The sequence below is a fragment of the Talpa europaea genome (assembly GCF_964194135.1).
Source record: "Talpa europaea genome assembly, chromosome: 4".
NCBI lineage: Eukaryota > Metazoa > Chordata > Mammalia > Eulipotyphla > Talpidae > Talpa > Talpa europaea.
In genome coordinates, this window is record NC_140070.1 from 32,411,389 (window position 1) to 32,427,282 (window position 15,894).

Genomic DNA, 15,894 nt, shown 5'->3' on the forward strand with positions numbered 1-15,894 from the left:
AATCATAGAAATACATATAGCTCTTTTGAAAGCAAATTTATCACATCAATTTGATTTGCTCAAGGATTCATTTTTATAACATGAGCTTATCTTCTGATTTAGTAGTTTCGTTTTTTTTTTTAAGGTTTATTTCTATATTTATGTATTATACAAGCACTGGGTACAGTCAGAGGTGCAGGAGGGTGAGAGAATTCATCAGAGCTAGAGCAGGGAACAGAACAGGCAGACTGATGAAGTACACTGCTGAGAGAAGCCATGTGGGACCCTCACTGGAGGCCGGGGATCGATCCCGTGCTGCGGAGGCTGCGGGCAGCTTCGCAGCCCAGTGCTCAACCGCTGCACCACCAGGGGAGGCCCTAATTTAGTAGTTTCCATGAGAAGTTTTTATTTTAACTTAAATGGTGGTTTAGTTAAGGCATAAAAAGTCCAGTGTCTTTGTTTTCTGGGAATTGTGGGAATGTTAGATTTAAGTAAGTTCTCATTTGTGTCCATAAACCAATGAAAACAAAGGTCATTTATATAAAGGACTTATAATTTGATGTATTAATATATTCTGTATGTTAGTTATATATTATATGTTATACCACGAGAAGCAAAAGCTTTTCTTAATTATGGACATAGAAAGTTTGCAGTTTATGCTTTACAACTGCAGCCGTATGACAAAGTAACAGAAAAAAAATGCACCAACATACCATTCTCAAAAATCTATTCTCCTTTTCAGTTGAATTAAGTCATTTTCTTGCACAACACATAAACAAAAAGAATCAAAGAAACCAAATTCCCTCTTATCTCTCACCCAGCAAGACTAGATTTCTATCTCTGCCTGACAGAGATTACCTAAATGTCACACCATATACCAACCCACCAATCGTTCATTTGTTGCCACCACTGGGAAATTTCTTAGGCAACATGTGCAAATCAAAACAAAAGCCCAAGTCAGCTAAGACAAAGAAACAAGGATGAAAATAAAAATAGAGTTAAGAAGAAAAAACAGGAAGGGGGGGGGGAGAGCAGGAAGAGTGAGCCAAGGAAAGAAACAAAGAAAGAATAAAGAAACAAAGAAAATAAAACTTGAAGTTCCTCTGAGGATTCATCCTAGAAGCAAAAATAAAAGTCATATTTCTGTTTAAACAGTCCATAGTTTAATTAGTTGTAGAACCTAAGCCAAGTGGACATCTCAGTAGGACCTCCAGAAGTATCAAATATAATTTTCAGAAAGCTAAAAATCATGCCTCTCATGCAAACATAAAATAAGCATGTGTTAAAGATTTATGTAACTCATTAATGATAGAACCAGCTAGAAGATAAGGCTGGTCTCTAATCTGCATTTAAATATTTATTAGCTCATTTCCCTTCTCAGAACCTTCAGTAAACCCTTATTTTCTTTGGTTTTTTGCATCTGATTGGCATGGGAAATCAAAAAAACATAAAGGAAATCTTGGATCTCAGGAAAAGCAACTTTTCACAGTAAATTTTCTACTTCCTTAATCAAATCTTTTGACTCCAAATCCAGAATTCTTTCTACTGGACTGTAGCTATCTCTGTCAAGACATGATCCTTGTCTTTTAGGAGCTGGAGAAAACTTTGCAAACATGAACAGTGAACAAATAAGGATCCCAGCACAGAAATTCAGAGGTCGCTGTGGACTGACTTGCTCATAACAATTCATGGAACAGGCAGGAACTGAATGGTTCTGAAAGTTAAATGCCATTTAATTAGAGATAGTCAGCAGAAATAAACATGGCAGGATTTCATTTGCAATATATTTGGAGGGGTAATTAAGAAAAGGTGAAGATGATTTTTCAACTGACAATCAAAAAGTGTTTGTCTATCTCTCACTAATAGGTTTTAACTTTGTCCAGAATGATGACTGAATTATAAAATTATGAATCCTGCAGGTCCATAGTATCTACATCTTATTTATGTTATGAAAGTTCCAAACATGAATAAGTGGTATATTAATTCATATGCCCTTCCTCCCCAAAGAGAAATAATGTCATATATCAGCTCTATGGAATATAAGAAAAATATTTTTGAAACTTGAGCAATGAAAAAGAAAAAAGGAGAGGGGGAGAAAAAGAGAACAGAGTCGAAACTGACTTTTCTGCAAAACTCTTAAAAACAATATGTAGGGCCTCCCTGGTGGCGCAGTGGTTGAGCGCTGGGTTGCAAAGCTGCCCGCAGCCTCTGCAGCGCTGGTTCGATCCCCGGCTGCTCCCCAGCCACTGGAGGAGGGCCCTGCATGGTGTGCAGACCTCTCCTGCCGCCCGCTGCTCCCCTCAGCAGTGTACTTTGGTGCTTCTGCCTGTTCTGCTCCCTGCTCTGGCTCTGGTGAATTCTCTCACCCTCCCACGCTTCTGACTGTACCCAGTGCTTGTATAAATAAATAAATCTTTAAAAACAAACAAAAAAAACAATATGTAGCTTAGTGCTCAGCAAAATTTGAATCAGAAACAGTAGATTCTTAATTTCAAGGTATGTCTAGAATTACTTTGGACTCAAGGCAATGCTATAAACTTGAGAAAACTTAATGACATCAATTCTTTGATGGGATCAGAAAAGATAAACATGAAATACTTAACATGAGGAAGAAGAATGAGTGCTGGTATAGAATTCAGTTGTTGATGAGGGAAACTTTCTTTTTTTGTTTTCACCTTTATGGAAGAAAGAGAAGTATGGCTTTCAGAAAAGCCCCCTGTGGAATCACCTGTAAAAGCTGTAAAACACCTGTAAAAAAGTCCCCTGTAAAACACCTCTGAAAAATATAGAATTTCTCTTTACAATGAAAAGTTGGCAAGTAGGTCCAAAAAATTATTTTTCTAAGACTATAATACAGACATAATTTGAGAGTTCTTGCCATTAAAACATGAGGCTTATATTTATATTTCATATTATAGTTCTACTGTCAAGTCAAAGTGTAGGCATTCTAGCTATTTCATTTTTATTGCTAATTGTATCTATAATCCCCAATGTATGTACATATGGCATAATTCATATGAAACATATGAATTGATTAATGACTTCTGGAGACCTTTTAAGGATAGCTGTCCTATGACTTCAGAATACTCTGATTCAATAGCTTTAGAATAGGAAATCAGCATGATTTTTAAATACTCTTTAGAATTTCTGATGATCAACATATTTAGGGACCATCCATTACTGGGGAGCACTGGGAACAGTAGTAAGGATATAGATTAGTCTGCTTACCTTGGAACGTGCATTCCAGAGGATTCCAGCAATATATTTTAGAGGTAGGAAAGCAGTAGGAAAACAGATCAAAGGAGAGGAGGTGAGGTAAATGTTTTATATGAATGAGAGAAAACTTTAAATGATGTGAGGAGCTTATATCTTAGGCAGTAATGAAGATAGCTGAGAGATCTTTCAGTTAGGCTCAAAAAGCCAAGATCAAAAGTTCTGATAACTTCCTCAGGCCTCTTAAGACAGAGCTATGGCCTGGTAAGACAAGTTGAAAGTGGTGATGACTAAAATTTCCACTTCATTCTCAAGAAAAAGGGGCAGCAGCTATGTTGGCTGAATGCAGTGAAAATTCCCTGGCCTGCAGGTCATGGTTCCATAGCAAATGGTGCTTGGTAAAGCATTCATTCCTACATGCACACAATGCCTTTCTGAAAATAGGCCAGGTTTGGAAAAAATATTCTTAAGTAAGAAAATTTGTTTTTACTGATATCATTTAGTAATTTAAGACCTTATGTACCTTAATTGATTTTTCTCTTTACAGGGATATGAGAAACTGAAAAGTGAGTGAAGTAGGTGTTACTGCAGTGGGATGGAGGCATTAACTAAGAAAACAAGGCCTCCTTGTGCCTTGTAGTGGGTTGAAACATGTCCCACACTCAAGGTATGTCTGTGTCCTAACACCCAGAAGCTGCAAATGTGACTTTATTTGGAAAGGTCTTTGTAGATGTAGTCAAGCTAAAGCTTGCAAGATGAGATCATATTGCATATGAGGATGGGGCCTAATCCAATGGCAAGTCATTTTATCAGAGAAACATAAAAGAGAAGCAGAGATGAGTAGGCCATGTGATGACCAACTAAGGAGGAGAAAGACAAATGCCAGATGACTTCACTCATGCGTGGAATATAGAGAAACAAAACAAAGGAACAGACAAAATTGAAGTAAAACAAGTCCTAGAAATCAGACTGTAGAATTTCTACCAGAAAGACAAAGCAAGATTGGGGTGCAGAAGACAGAGGAGGTACAATAGGCTTTAGTAGAGGATTTTGGGTCCCTTGGTGGTAATGTGTTGTGGTAACATATATCTAAAGAGGTGTGAACCTATACCCATAAATCATATACAGTGTTGTAAATCAATGTTACCTCAATTAAAGTACAGAAAAATCAAAGCAAAATAAAAATAAATTGGAGTTACAGAATTACAAGTCATAATCCAAGGAATGCCTGGAACCACTAGAAACTAGAGGAGATGAGAAAGATTTCTCACCTACAGCCTCTAAAGGCAGCAACAGCTCTTTCAAAACCTTGACTTTGGACTTCTTGCCTCCAAAACAGTAAGAGAACCAATCTCAGTTGTTTTAAGTCACTCAGTTTGCAGTCATTTGTTCTAGCAGGCCTAGGAAACTCTACACATCTCTGTGATAATGAAGTGAAGAGGTACTCTTCTGTTGTTTTGTGCAAGGTGTATGGATGGAAAAGGAAAAAGAGGTGAGGCCTATCAGGAGCTAAGCAAAGGTCTCAAATTTTTGGCAATGGCAGGGATGGAGATAATGATGGAGGGGAGAGTTCCAGGAATCATGCTGGGAAATGGAATGTCATGTGCACAGGCTAGCCATGCAGCCCAGAAAAGTGAGCAAATAGAATGAAAATGTTAGGGGAAAAGGATGTCCTGAGCAAACTTCACACAGTCTTTGTGGACTCTGCCCCCACTCCAGACTGGAGCCATTTAAACACTGGGAACTACAAATCCCACAAACACCCAAGGGAGGGTTGCAAGGACCTGAGGGTGGAGTTAAGCAGCCATGTTTTTCTTGTTTGGGTATATAACCAGGCATGTGGCCAGGGGACACCCTCCTGGCCCTGTGGCACTTGACTTTTCGCCACCTCTCAGCGGGTCATTGGGATTCCAGGTCAGCGGAATGGGTAGGATGCATTTACAAATTTATCTCCCTCTTTTCCCCCCTAAGTTATTCCTCATTTCCCCTTCCCTTGTAAATAAACCTTTTATTAACCTTTTGTGTGTGCCTGCAGTGTAGCATTAATAATTCCCCTTTAAGCATGTAGGTGAGGACCCACATTCAAGCAACCTGTTTCATATCGGGGTTGCTCTGTTACAAAAACAGTGGCAGAGGAAATAGCAACTGGCAGCTTTAGAGAATTTCAGTGGCCAATTGAATGGCCAAATCTGTTCTGAATTATATGCTGGGAATCAAGGATTCATATCCAACACCCCCATGAATCTTCTGATGTGAGCTATTATTGCACCCCTTGTCTCAAACAGCAAGAGGGTGGCACCAGGTTACTCTCTCATGTTTATTCATTTAATATCAAGTGCCAGTTTTTCCTTAATTATCCTTGGATGGCTTCACTATGAAAACAAAGCCAAAATGCTTCCTAAGGAGAGAATTGCTACAAAAAGAAAGGTGGCTTGGGAGAAGTCTACATTTTTGGAAGTTCATTCACCTCTTCTTCAAATGGTCATATTAGAAAGATAAAGGTTCATGAGAGAGGGCAATATCTTCAAATTTATGTTTCTTACATATATGGCCACTGTTTATGTAGAAGGAGAATGAACAAAAGGATTTCTGCTAGTTAATATCTTGAGCAGAATTTAATACTAAAGGTTTAAGGAATCTCTTCTGCTTACTCATTTACTTCCATTTGCTAAAGTAGAAACAATATGCATAGATAAAGAAACTTTGTAAAATGGTTTCTTTTCATAATTATTTTTTCTCCAGTTTGCTTACATAGCTTCCAGGAGCAGACTTCTTGAGACACATATTAATCATCTAAAAAATATGTAATTAAAAGAGTCATTTAGTTTGGAAAAGCCACACCACTTCCTGTGTTGTTTTGTTCAGAACTTCAGCTGCTGTTGCCAATATGAATGATGCAAAAACTCAACAGGCAAGGCCAGCACTAAAGAGGGGTGTTTCAGAAACTCTGTTGCAGGTGTTGATCCCTGCTGATTTCACAACTATTTGCTGTTGACCGATTGTATGAGTGCCTAGAAATCAGCAAGATTTAAAAAACTTTTGCCCTTGTAGACAGAATCTGTGCACCTGCCTTTCTTTCTGCCCCTATTCTGGGCCACGGTCAAATATCAGCCTCTTTCAATCTCATCAGACTTGTATATATTGACAGTTTAAAGCCTATGGAGAATGCCCTCCCTAGGAGCCCAGATTTTCTCCATCCTTCCAAGCACAGCACCATCCTGTAGTTCCCAGGAAGCCTTCGTAATGCCATGCACACAGAAAACCCTTTCCAATCATCATATTTCACAACAATCATATTTCCTTGTGAAGTTTCCAGTGTTTCACTCTATACCACTCATTGAGATGGTGCATATGAGTTATTTTGGAACTTAGCTAATTAGCATTTTAAGAAAAACTTTGACTTCACTAAGCACTTAAGTTTTACATTTTAATCATAAAAAAACTCTTTGCAGCAAGTCCTATGATTTTATTTTCTAACTTCAAGACAATGAAAATTAAAATGATTTGCTCAGGATTACACATGGAGGATTCCAACCTGGGTTACTCACGCAATTATTCGTTCACAAATACGATATTCCATTAATTTTAAGATGCATATTTTGGGTTTCAGTTTTATCATCTTTAAAACTGGGATGTATGTTTAAGGACACTGTTTTTGTTTCTTAAGAGTACAAACTATAATGGCATTTCTTATAATAATGTTAGCTTAACTGGAATATTGAATTTAATAAGGGTTTACGATATGCCAGTAGCTGAGCCTGGCCTTAGAAATAAATGTAAACAACTGTAGGGTCAGGACAGGACACAGAGCAGGTTTTCTGATCCCATGCAGACTGAGTGAAGGAGGAGTCAGAGTCCTCAGTGGTTTTGCAGGTTTTTATTGGGATTACCAGGTACATGACAGACAGGGGTGCTGGGGAGCCAGTAGGCTGGCAGGCCTCCCATCCCCCAGCAGGTCTTCACTCTGGGCTCTCCGGCCTTCTCTGCTTCTCTCTCAGCTTCTGCTTTCGGCTTCTTCTGGCATCCCTGTGACGTCACCCTTAAAAGCCAAGTCTCAGCCCAGGTGAATCCCATCTACCCATACCCACACCCTATTCCAGGTGCCCGCCATCAGGCATGCATTCAGGACCGCAAGGATCCATCATCTATCCTGATGGCGGGAGGGCAGAAAAGCCTGACATTTTTCCTTACCCTACAACAACACAATCATATTTCCTTGTGAAGTTTCCAGTGTTTCACTCTGCACCACTCTACCACCCAACCCTAGCCTGTTGTAAATTGTTTTCTATTTTGTCCCATGTGTTAGAGGCAATAGTTTTAACAAGATTACAAGCCACTAGAGGGACTGTGTCTCGCCAAGTTGCCTCCCCTGCTTGCAACCCATGATACCTTTCCAGTGTTTTGTTTTGATGCTTATATTGACTTTGCACAGCAAGTAGAAGGGGTCTCAGGTGGTAGAATCATTTTATTGATCCATATTTTTAAAATATTTTCTCTAGCACTTGGGCAATCACAATCGGGCCAGCAATATGGAGACACTAACATCTCTGCAGTTTTACTGCACTATAATTTGTCAATATTTAGGATCTGATGCCTTGGGAGCATAGGAGTAGCTAATAGGTAGATCGCCTCCCCCACATAAACATCCCTGAAGCAATGCCATCACACTGCCAAAAGCAACACAAAAGTAAAATTGACAGACTGTTTACAGCAAATTTGGTATTAGCAGCTGCCATAGGATCAAATGCAGTGAGGTTTTGAGAAATAATGCTGTTGAGAAACTTGAGCTTTAGCTTAGCTTCCCTCCTAACTGGCTATCAGTCTCTGAACCTCCATTTACTCTTCTCTAAGACGAGTGTATTAGACTGGATGATCTTCCAATACCTCCTGCCTTTCACAGTATAACAAGTGGAGACCAGCTAAAACTTGGTTTTATTTTTCCACCATGTGTGTCCAGTTATGGGTTACCATTCAGCAGATGCTGACCCCTAATTAAAGGAATGTGACAACAGTTGGGTAAGAACTAAGAACAAGAGCTGGAAAGTTCATTGTCAGCAGTCATGGCTTTCACAATAATTGCAATTATCACTGTAGGGGCATGAGGCAGAGGAGGCTGGTGATTAACACAACTATGACCAGCTGTGTCCTGGTGCAGGCTGGAGAGCATGAGTAAACCAGGAAGGCTTACGGTGAACAAATAGCGACTATTACAAACATCCACGGACAGTCTCTGTGCCTGTTTTCCTACCCAAGCCATGTCTCCTGGTGAAATGAGTGATTGATGAGAACAAACAGCAAATCCATCTTCCAAAACAGTGCCATCACCAGGACTTCAGGGTAAGTAATTTCTGATCATTAGAACTGAACTACAGGTTTGCAATTTGTAGGATAAGTGAAAAAGTATCAGGCTTTTCTGCCCTCCCACCATTAGGATTGATGATGGATCCTTGAGATCCTGAATGCATGCCTGATGGCGGGCACCTGGAGTAGGGTGTGGGAATAGGTAGATGAGATTCACCTGGGCTAAGATTGAGCTTATAAGAGTGGTGTCACAAGGATGCCAGCAGAGGGCAAAACCATGAGAGAAGCAGAGACCACCAGAGAATGCCAGAGAGCCCAGAAAGAGTGAAGACTTGCTGGGGTCTGGGAGGCTGGCACCCCTTGCCAGTCGTGTACCTGGTAAATCCAAACAAAAGCCTGAAAAGCCACTGAGGGCTCCAGGACTCTCCTCCTTTACCCCGTCTGCTCGGGTCATAGAGAAACTGCTCCGTGTCTTCCAGCCATTATACAATTTTACTTTCTTTTTGTTTATTTTAACTTTTTGAAGCAAGAAAGCACTTGCATGTCTATGCTTTTGTTTAAAGTTGTATTTTTTGGAAATAAACAGTTTTTTGTACATTGCAAGACTACATTTTCTTTATCCAAATACTAAGCTCTGAGAATCAAGAAGTTGGAAGGGACTTCTAAGATGCTGTGTTCCAAATGATGTATTTTAGGAATGTGGCAAGATGACCTGCCCAAGGTTAGTTCTTGAACCACATCCTTCATTCTCAGTTCAGTCTTCTCTCCAGTCCATATCCTGGAGCTCATGACTGTGTGAAGTGATCAGGTAAAGAGTTCTGTAACCAAATGCCCCATTTTCCTGAATATGCCCTCATTCTCTCATGAGGCAATAAACTGGGAAATAGTTTGCCCAAGGTCAGTAGTGGCAGGGATGAAGCATTAGAATATCCTCAAGCCTTTTTATGTTTTTGCTTTGGTTTATCTTTTATGGGTTTTTTTTTTTGGATTTTAATGTGTGATGGTCTTTATTTACAACTTTATTGACAAAAAAGAGGAGTGAAAAGTTTAAAACAATTTAACACAGGGCATGGCAGCTGATCCTGTCAGATTTCATTTTAAATGTCCATCTAATTGTCCAGATATACAGTAGTGAATCTGTGTATGCAGTTTCCTTTATGAAGTACAGTGCTCTTATTTTAGGCATCCTTTTAAACATATAAATGCAAAGTAAATGAATCACTCATTAAAACTGCATTAATGGAGGGTATTTAATTTTAAATTTATTGTAAAAAAATTCATCTTTTATGTTCTTGAGTTAGAAAGAGAAGTGATCTTGTGTTGGAAACTATACCAGACATGACATCATGGCATCAGATGCCCAGGTTCTGTCTGGTTCCAGATTTTTCATTTACCAGCTAAGCAATATAGGACAGCAGAAAGCTCCAGGTATGGAGAGTGAATGGAGTCTAATGAGCCTTTTACAGTGCCTGCCATAAACATACACACAAAAATTTCTGGTAGTCCTCAGTACATCATGTGAAAATATAGATTTTTCCCATCTTTGTTTTCTGTCTCTGTCTTTTTTAATAAAAATGAAATATATGACCATTTTAGCTCAATCAGATATTAGTCACTAAATGATTCATTTCTTCCCCCTTTTAATAGGAACAATAGTAGATACATGCAAAAATACTGTTATAATTAAAGAAAATGATGTTTGTAGCATACAGTAGTCGTTGCTCAATAAATGTATTTTTTCCTCTGTAATCTTGCATAATTCGTTTATTTTTTGCTGTCTCTATTTCCTCATCAAAGGAAATGAAATGATAATAACCAGACACAAAGTAAAAATTAAATGTGCTAAAATATGTGAAAATTCTATGTGTGGAAATGAAAGGCATTTGGGGCTATAAATTCTGGATATATTGCTATATATTCATACATAAATTGACTTAACTGATGCCTCCTTCACAATAAGATGCCATATACACTCATTAGAATGGATGAAATTATTTTTCAGTTATTCCGTGAAAACAACAAATGCTAACATTGTTTGGCAGGAAAGTAAAATGGTACACTCTGGAAAAACAATTTGGCAGTTTTTTATAAAACTTAGTATGCAATTACCATATGAACCAGCAATTATACTCTGAGGCATTTATCCCAGAGAAATTAAAGCTGATATTTTTGCAAAAAAAATCTGTGTATGAATGTTCCTAGCAGCTTTATTCATAATAGGCAAAATCTAGAAAGAACTCACATGTCTTCAAAGGGTGATTGGTTAAACAAATTTGACATCTGTGCAATGAACTACTATGCAGCAGTAAAAAGGAAAAAAACTATTGATACACAGACCAACTTGGATGAATTAGTAGAAGGATATGCTGAGCAAAAAAAGGCCAATTGTAAAAGATTATGCCCTTTTTTAGTAGATGGTTAGCATTTATTAAAATGAAGTATTTTAATAAAATTTTATTATTTACCATTTATTTGAAAAATGGTAACATTTCAGGAGTATAGCTTCATATATTGGCATGTACCCATGCTTCACTCACCCTTCACCAAAGTTCCAGTGCCAGTACCCTATCACATGGTCCCTCCATCCCCTGCTCTCTGTCCCCTTCCCTCTGGTAACCACTATATTTCTCCATAGTCTAAAGCATTTTTGAAGTGATGATTCATAGAACTGGAGGACAGATTCAAGATTGAAGAGGGGGTTGGGAGGGAGTTAGGTGTGGCTATAAAGAAACAGCATGAAGAGGGATCCTTGTGGTGCTGGGACTGGTTTGTACCTTGACTGTGGTGACTGATACCTGAAGTTACAAATGTGATATAATTGCATATACCTACACACACATGCACACACACATGCATACACACAGAGACACAAGAACAACTCAGTAGCAACCCCTAATCAATAGATTGTATCAAAGTCAATATCCTGGTGATGACAATGTACGCTAGTTCTCCAAGAGTTTACCATGGGAAAACCAGGCAAAAGATGCATAGGATCTGAACACTTTGTCACAACTCTGCATAAAACAAAAATTTTCTCAACCTAAAAAGTTTAATTAAAAAAGATACAGTACCTATGATACGAAAAGACAGGCTACTTTTATAAAACACACATACTAAGAGTTGGAGGGACCCACTGTCAGCCAGATTTGGTAGTATATAGCAGAATCCTCTCCAGCTAATTTAGAAACCAAGAATTTAACACCACAAATGAAGCACCTGTGAAGTCAATGGAAAGGCTGTCAGCACAGCTCTACCATGAGTTTCTAGCATAACCACAGATAATACTGTAGGACATGACATTATCGGTGACCACATCAGGACACTGTTGTAACAACTTTTGACTCAAGAGCCACTACTTCAGTTGCTCTCACACCAGCAACATGGGTACTCTGCGCCCGGCATGGACTGAACATGATGGGAGGTTGTGCTGCTGCCTTCCCTGATTCAGCAACTGTGCCTCTGTCCCCAGAAACCACAGACCCAGCAGAAATACCAACTCCATCTCATTTCGACCTTCCAAACATCACACTGTGGTTTGGCTTGGGAGCAGGTGCACCCCTTGGGAAACCAAAGGTTTAAGGAGTCTTAGAAACAGGGACTTTCTAACTCCAGCTTCTAAAGTGAAGTCAAACTTGCCACAGGAATTTGATTGGAGTTTGAGAAGTCATGCAGCAGTCCCTGCCACAGACATGGAAATTTCTGGTACATCTCGATGTCATATGATGTTTTTGTTTTTTTTTTCCTTTCCCTATTTCATTCTCTCATGTCTTTGTTAATAACAAAGAAAATGTATGACAATATTATAAACAAGATCAAAAAGTTTGTGTACATTTGGAAAACTAAACCAAATAAATGTTCCATGAGCAAGTTTGGGGGGATGAGGTGGGGCCATAGAGCTTGGGCCCTCTAACGTAGCTTTAGAGTCCAAAGCTTATGTTTCTCTGATAACTAGCCATCTCAGTCCAGAAAGCTTTAAGTCCAGGTCTGAAAACTAAAATGTCTACAACAAAAGGTAATATAAATGAGTGAAAATAGCCTGGTAAGACAATACAGAATTGTGAGAAATATGGCAAATATGCCCTGTCTGAAGTGAGAAGTTCAAATTCTGTTCCAGGTGGAAATTCAGACCCAGGATTACCCAATCCTCTGGTTTCTTTTAAAGGCAAAGTGGGAAATATGACTTATATGGAAGAAACGATGATTTTAAATGTTGTTATCAATATATTTAAATCTTAGTTTCTACTGGTGGCAACAGAGAAAGCAACTCTTTGACAATGTGTTCAGCCATATTGCTTGGGGGCATCATTACTGGAAGCTCAAATGGAAATATCTTAACTAAAACTAACACCATGAAGTCCAAACAGAATACCTGTAGTGTGCCCAGAGAGCCATTAAATATGGATGCCCTGCCATAAACCTTTGCTGTTTCTGCACCTCTGCCTCCAAAGTTCTAGAAGATACTTTTCAGAACAACTTTCACTCCACTGGCAGAAACCCAATCAAGCCAATGTGTGCAGTAACTATGATATGAACTCATGAAGTCTGGAGACTTATCCAAGAACACCCCTTGATGGTGATTCAGCAGGACTTGCTTTGTTTCCATCTCTTCTAGCAGAATCATAACAACTGGCAAGTCAGGTGACCTGGCACAAGGGATGAGGGACTTAGTCTCCAAGGTTTTGGTCATGCTGAACTCAATCCTTATAGCTCCGTCTTCAATATATTTTTAAGAGGAAGCATAAAAAGATAAGGATAGAGGATAGACTGCAGAGAAGTAGAATAAGAAATCCACAAGAAGTAAATGAAAAAATCCACAAGAACTGCCATGACTTTTCTAATAACAGAAAACATTTCACAGTTTTCTATGTTTCAGGCATTGTCCAAAGCATCTTGCTCCATCCTCACAACAGCCTATGTAGCTGTTATTCTCATTCATGTTAAAGATGAGAAAACTGAGATCCAGAAATCAGGCAATGCAATGGGTTCAGCCTACCCAGCACTAGAGATCCAGCCCCTTCTAATCTGAGCAGCTCTGGCAATGGCCAACATTGCTCTTAGCACCATGGAACTGCAGCCCTTCCTGCTGCTGCTGCTTATTAGCACAGCCCCACAGTTTCTACCTCACATCTGGGCTGTCTCTAAGCTCCCACCCAGGTTCCCTGTGGTCTCCAAGTAGGGAGACCAGATGCATGGAAAAACTATTAAGAAGTTCAAAGGCAGTGGTGAACTTTAATCAACAAAAGGAAAAAAGATGCAGATAAACTCTGCTGCCCACAGAATGTAATTGGATACCATTTTGTAAAGATACCTAGCAAGACTAGGAATTTATCATAGGCGAAGTTGTCACCAGCCCAGCCACGTAAGTCCTTGTATTTGTTCTTTTCCTTCTCCTGCTGCACTTCTTTTTCCCTTACTCATGTTTCAGTGGGATTGTTTCCCAGTTAAATGTGAGTGCATAATCTTTTGCCTTATGCCCTGGGTTCTAGGGAACCAAGCTAAAACAAACCAAGCTACTCTTCCAAGGTTTTGTGGCAGGTGAGTACCACTGCCAGGATTAGAATCCAAGTCTGTTCCCAGCATGTGTGCTATTTAACTACTCAATATTCTATCTCCAAATAAAAAAAATAAAACCTTGGGTTACAAAGTTAATGTCATCTTTAAAAATAACCTCTTGATATCTGCCAAGTGAATTGCTGCTGTTTCCAAACTTTCTCAAAACTTCAAAATCTAACCTTAACTTATCTCTGGGTTGTGTGCTGAAAGTTTCTGTATAAACTGCTAAATTTGTTTATTCCATATCTCCCAACTAAGTGATGTCAGCTCATAGAGGACAAGATTTACTTGACTATAGTGAGAAATTTCATGAAACATGCAGTATGAAAGTCATTAAACATAAAATCTTTAAACAGAAAAACCACATAGTGCAGAGTATAGGTTTGTTTCAGTTGGCAAATAATCTCAATTTCTCTCCAAAAACTACTTAGTGTGTTCTCCTTATGAACCAGGTACAAGGTCAGGTACAAAGATATAAAGTTGGATAAAACACAGTCCTTATGCTCAGAGACCTTCTAGTGGGGAAAACATATGTCAAGAGACAAGTTTAGCAGTGTGATAAAAAGCTAAACTTGCATTTTCCCTCATGTTTTATTTTTAAAGAGACCTTTAGCTTTATTTCCTCAATTGAAAAACTTCAGACAAAAAGATAATGATTTTGTTTTGAAAGGCATGACAGGCCAGATCTGTGTAAGGTAGAAGAAGCCTTGGAAGGATGCCTCACAGAGGAGCACAGAAGCACAATATTTTGGATCTCATCCATAGGCAAAGGTACATTCAACTACCAGCCTGGTAATAGATGTGACATCTAGTGCATTTTTGTTCCTTTTTGGGCTTTTCAAAACATATTACCTATTTTAGGTCTTTAAGTCTCACACAAGTAGAAAAAAGTAGGTAGTATACTGTCTTCCTCACTATGTAGGGGAGAACCTGGGACACAGAGAGGTTAAAGAGGTGTGGTCCAAGCACATAAAAGAAGCAGGTGTGTGAAAGTTTGATGCAGTCACCCTGAGCTGACACACAGTCCATCTGCTCTCAGATCAGATAGTCCTCTGCTCATAACCTTCAGTGGTTGGGAAACTTCTAGCTTCTCATCAGAATGATGTCTGACTTTCTTTTTAAAATTATTCCACAACCCTTTGGAAATAATGTTGCATTTCTTCATCTATGATCTCTTGAGTTGATGAAGATGATAATACTCAAAGTAGGAAGCTTTTGAGAAGGGGAGCACTGTTAAGCATTAAACCAGGATAAAAGGAAGAACCAGAGCTGTTCAAAGTAAACCAAGCTATATAGTTGCCTGAATATATGCCATTTACTCCCAAAAAGAAGCAGTAGATTTGGTCCATATTGGACATAGAATGCTCAGGCAGAAATCTCAGTTAAATATTATAGTCAATAGCAGAAATCAAGGGTTCCTTAGAATGGAATCCTTCAAAGCCTTCCATTTCTTTAAAGACTGTTTTTCAAAATTCTTATATGTCAAAAATATCCCTCAATAGCTGTACCTGACTACTTTCCTATCTCATCAGCTTCCTCCTACTTCTCCAGGTCCTGAGTTCTGATGACTGGATTATGTCACATTTTCCATTATTCTTTCCACAACTCTAGGCCATGCACATGTTGTTGCCTTTCCTTAGAATGCCATTTATTTTGTTGTGAAAATGGTAAGTTTCTTTGCAACTTTGAGGAACTGACTCAAAATTGACCAATTTTTAAAAATTTCATGAGAATACAAGTCCCTTGCATAAAAGGGCCCAAGTCATACAGATTATAAGCAGTAGAGTCAGGCGTTTTGCGTGGCTATAATTGACCCCAAAGTCAGGTGACCTGACTTACAAAGAATTA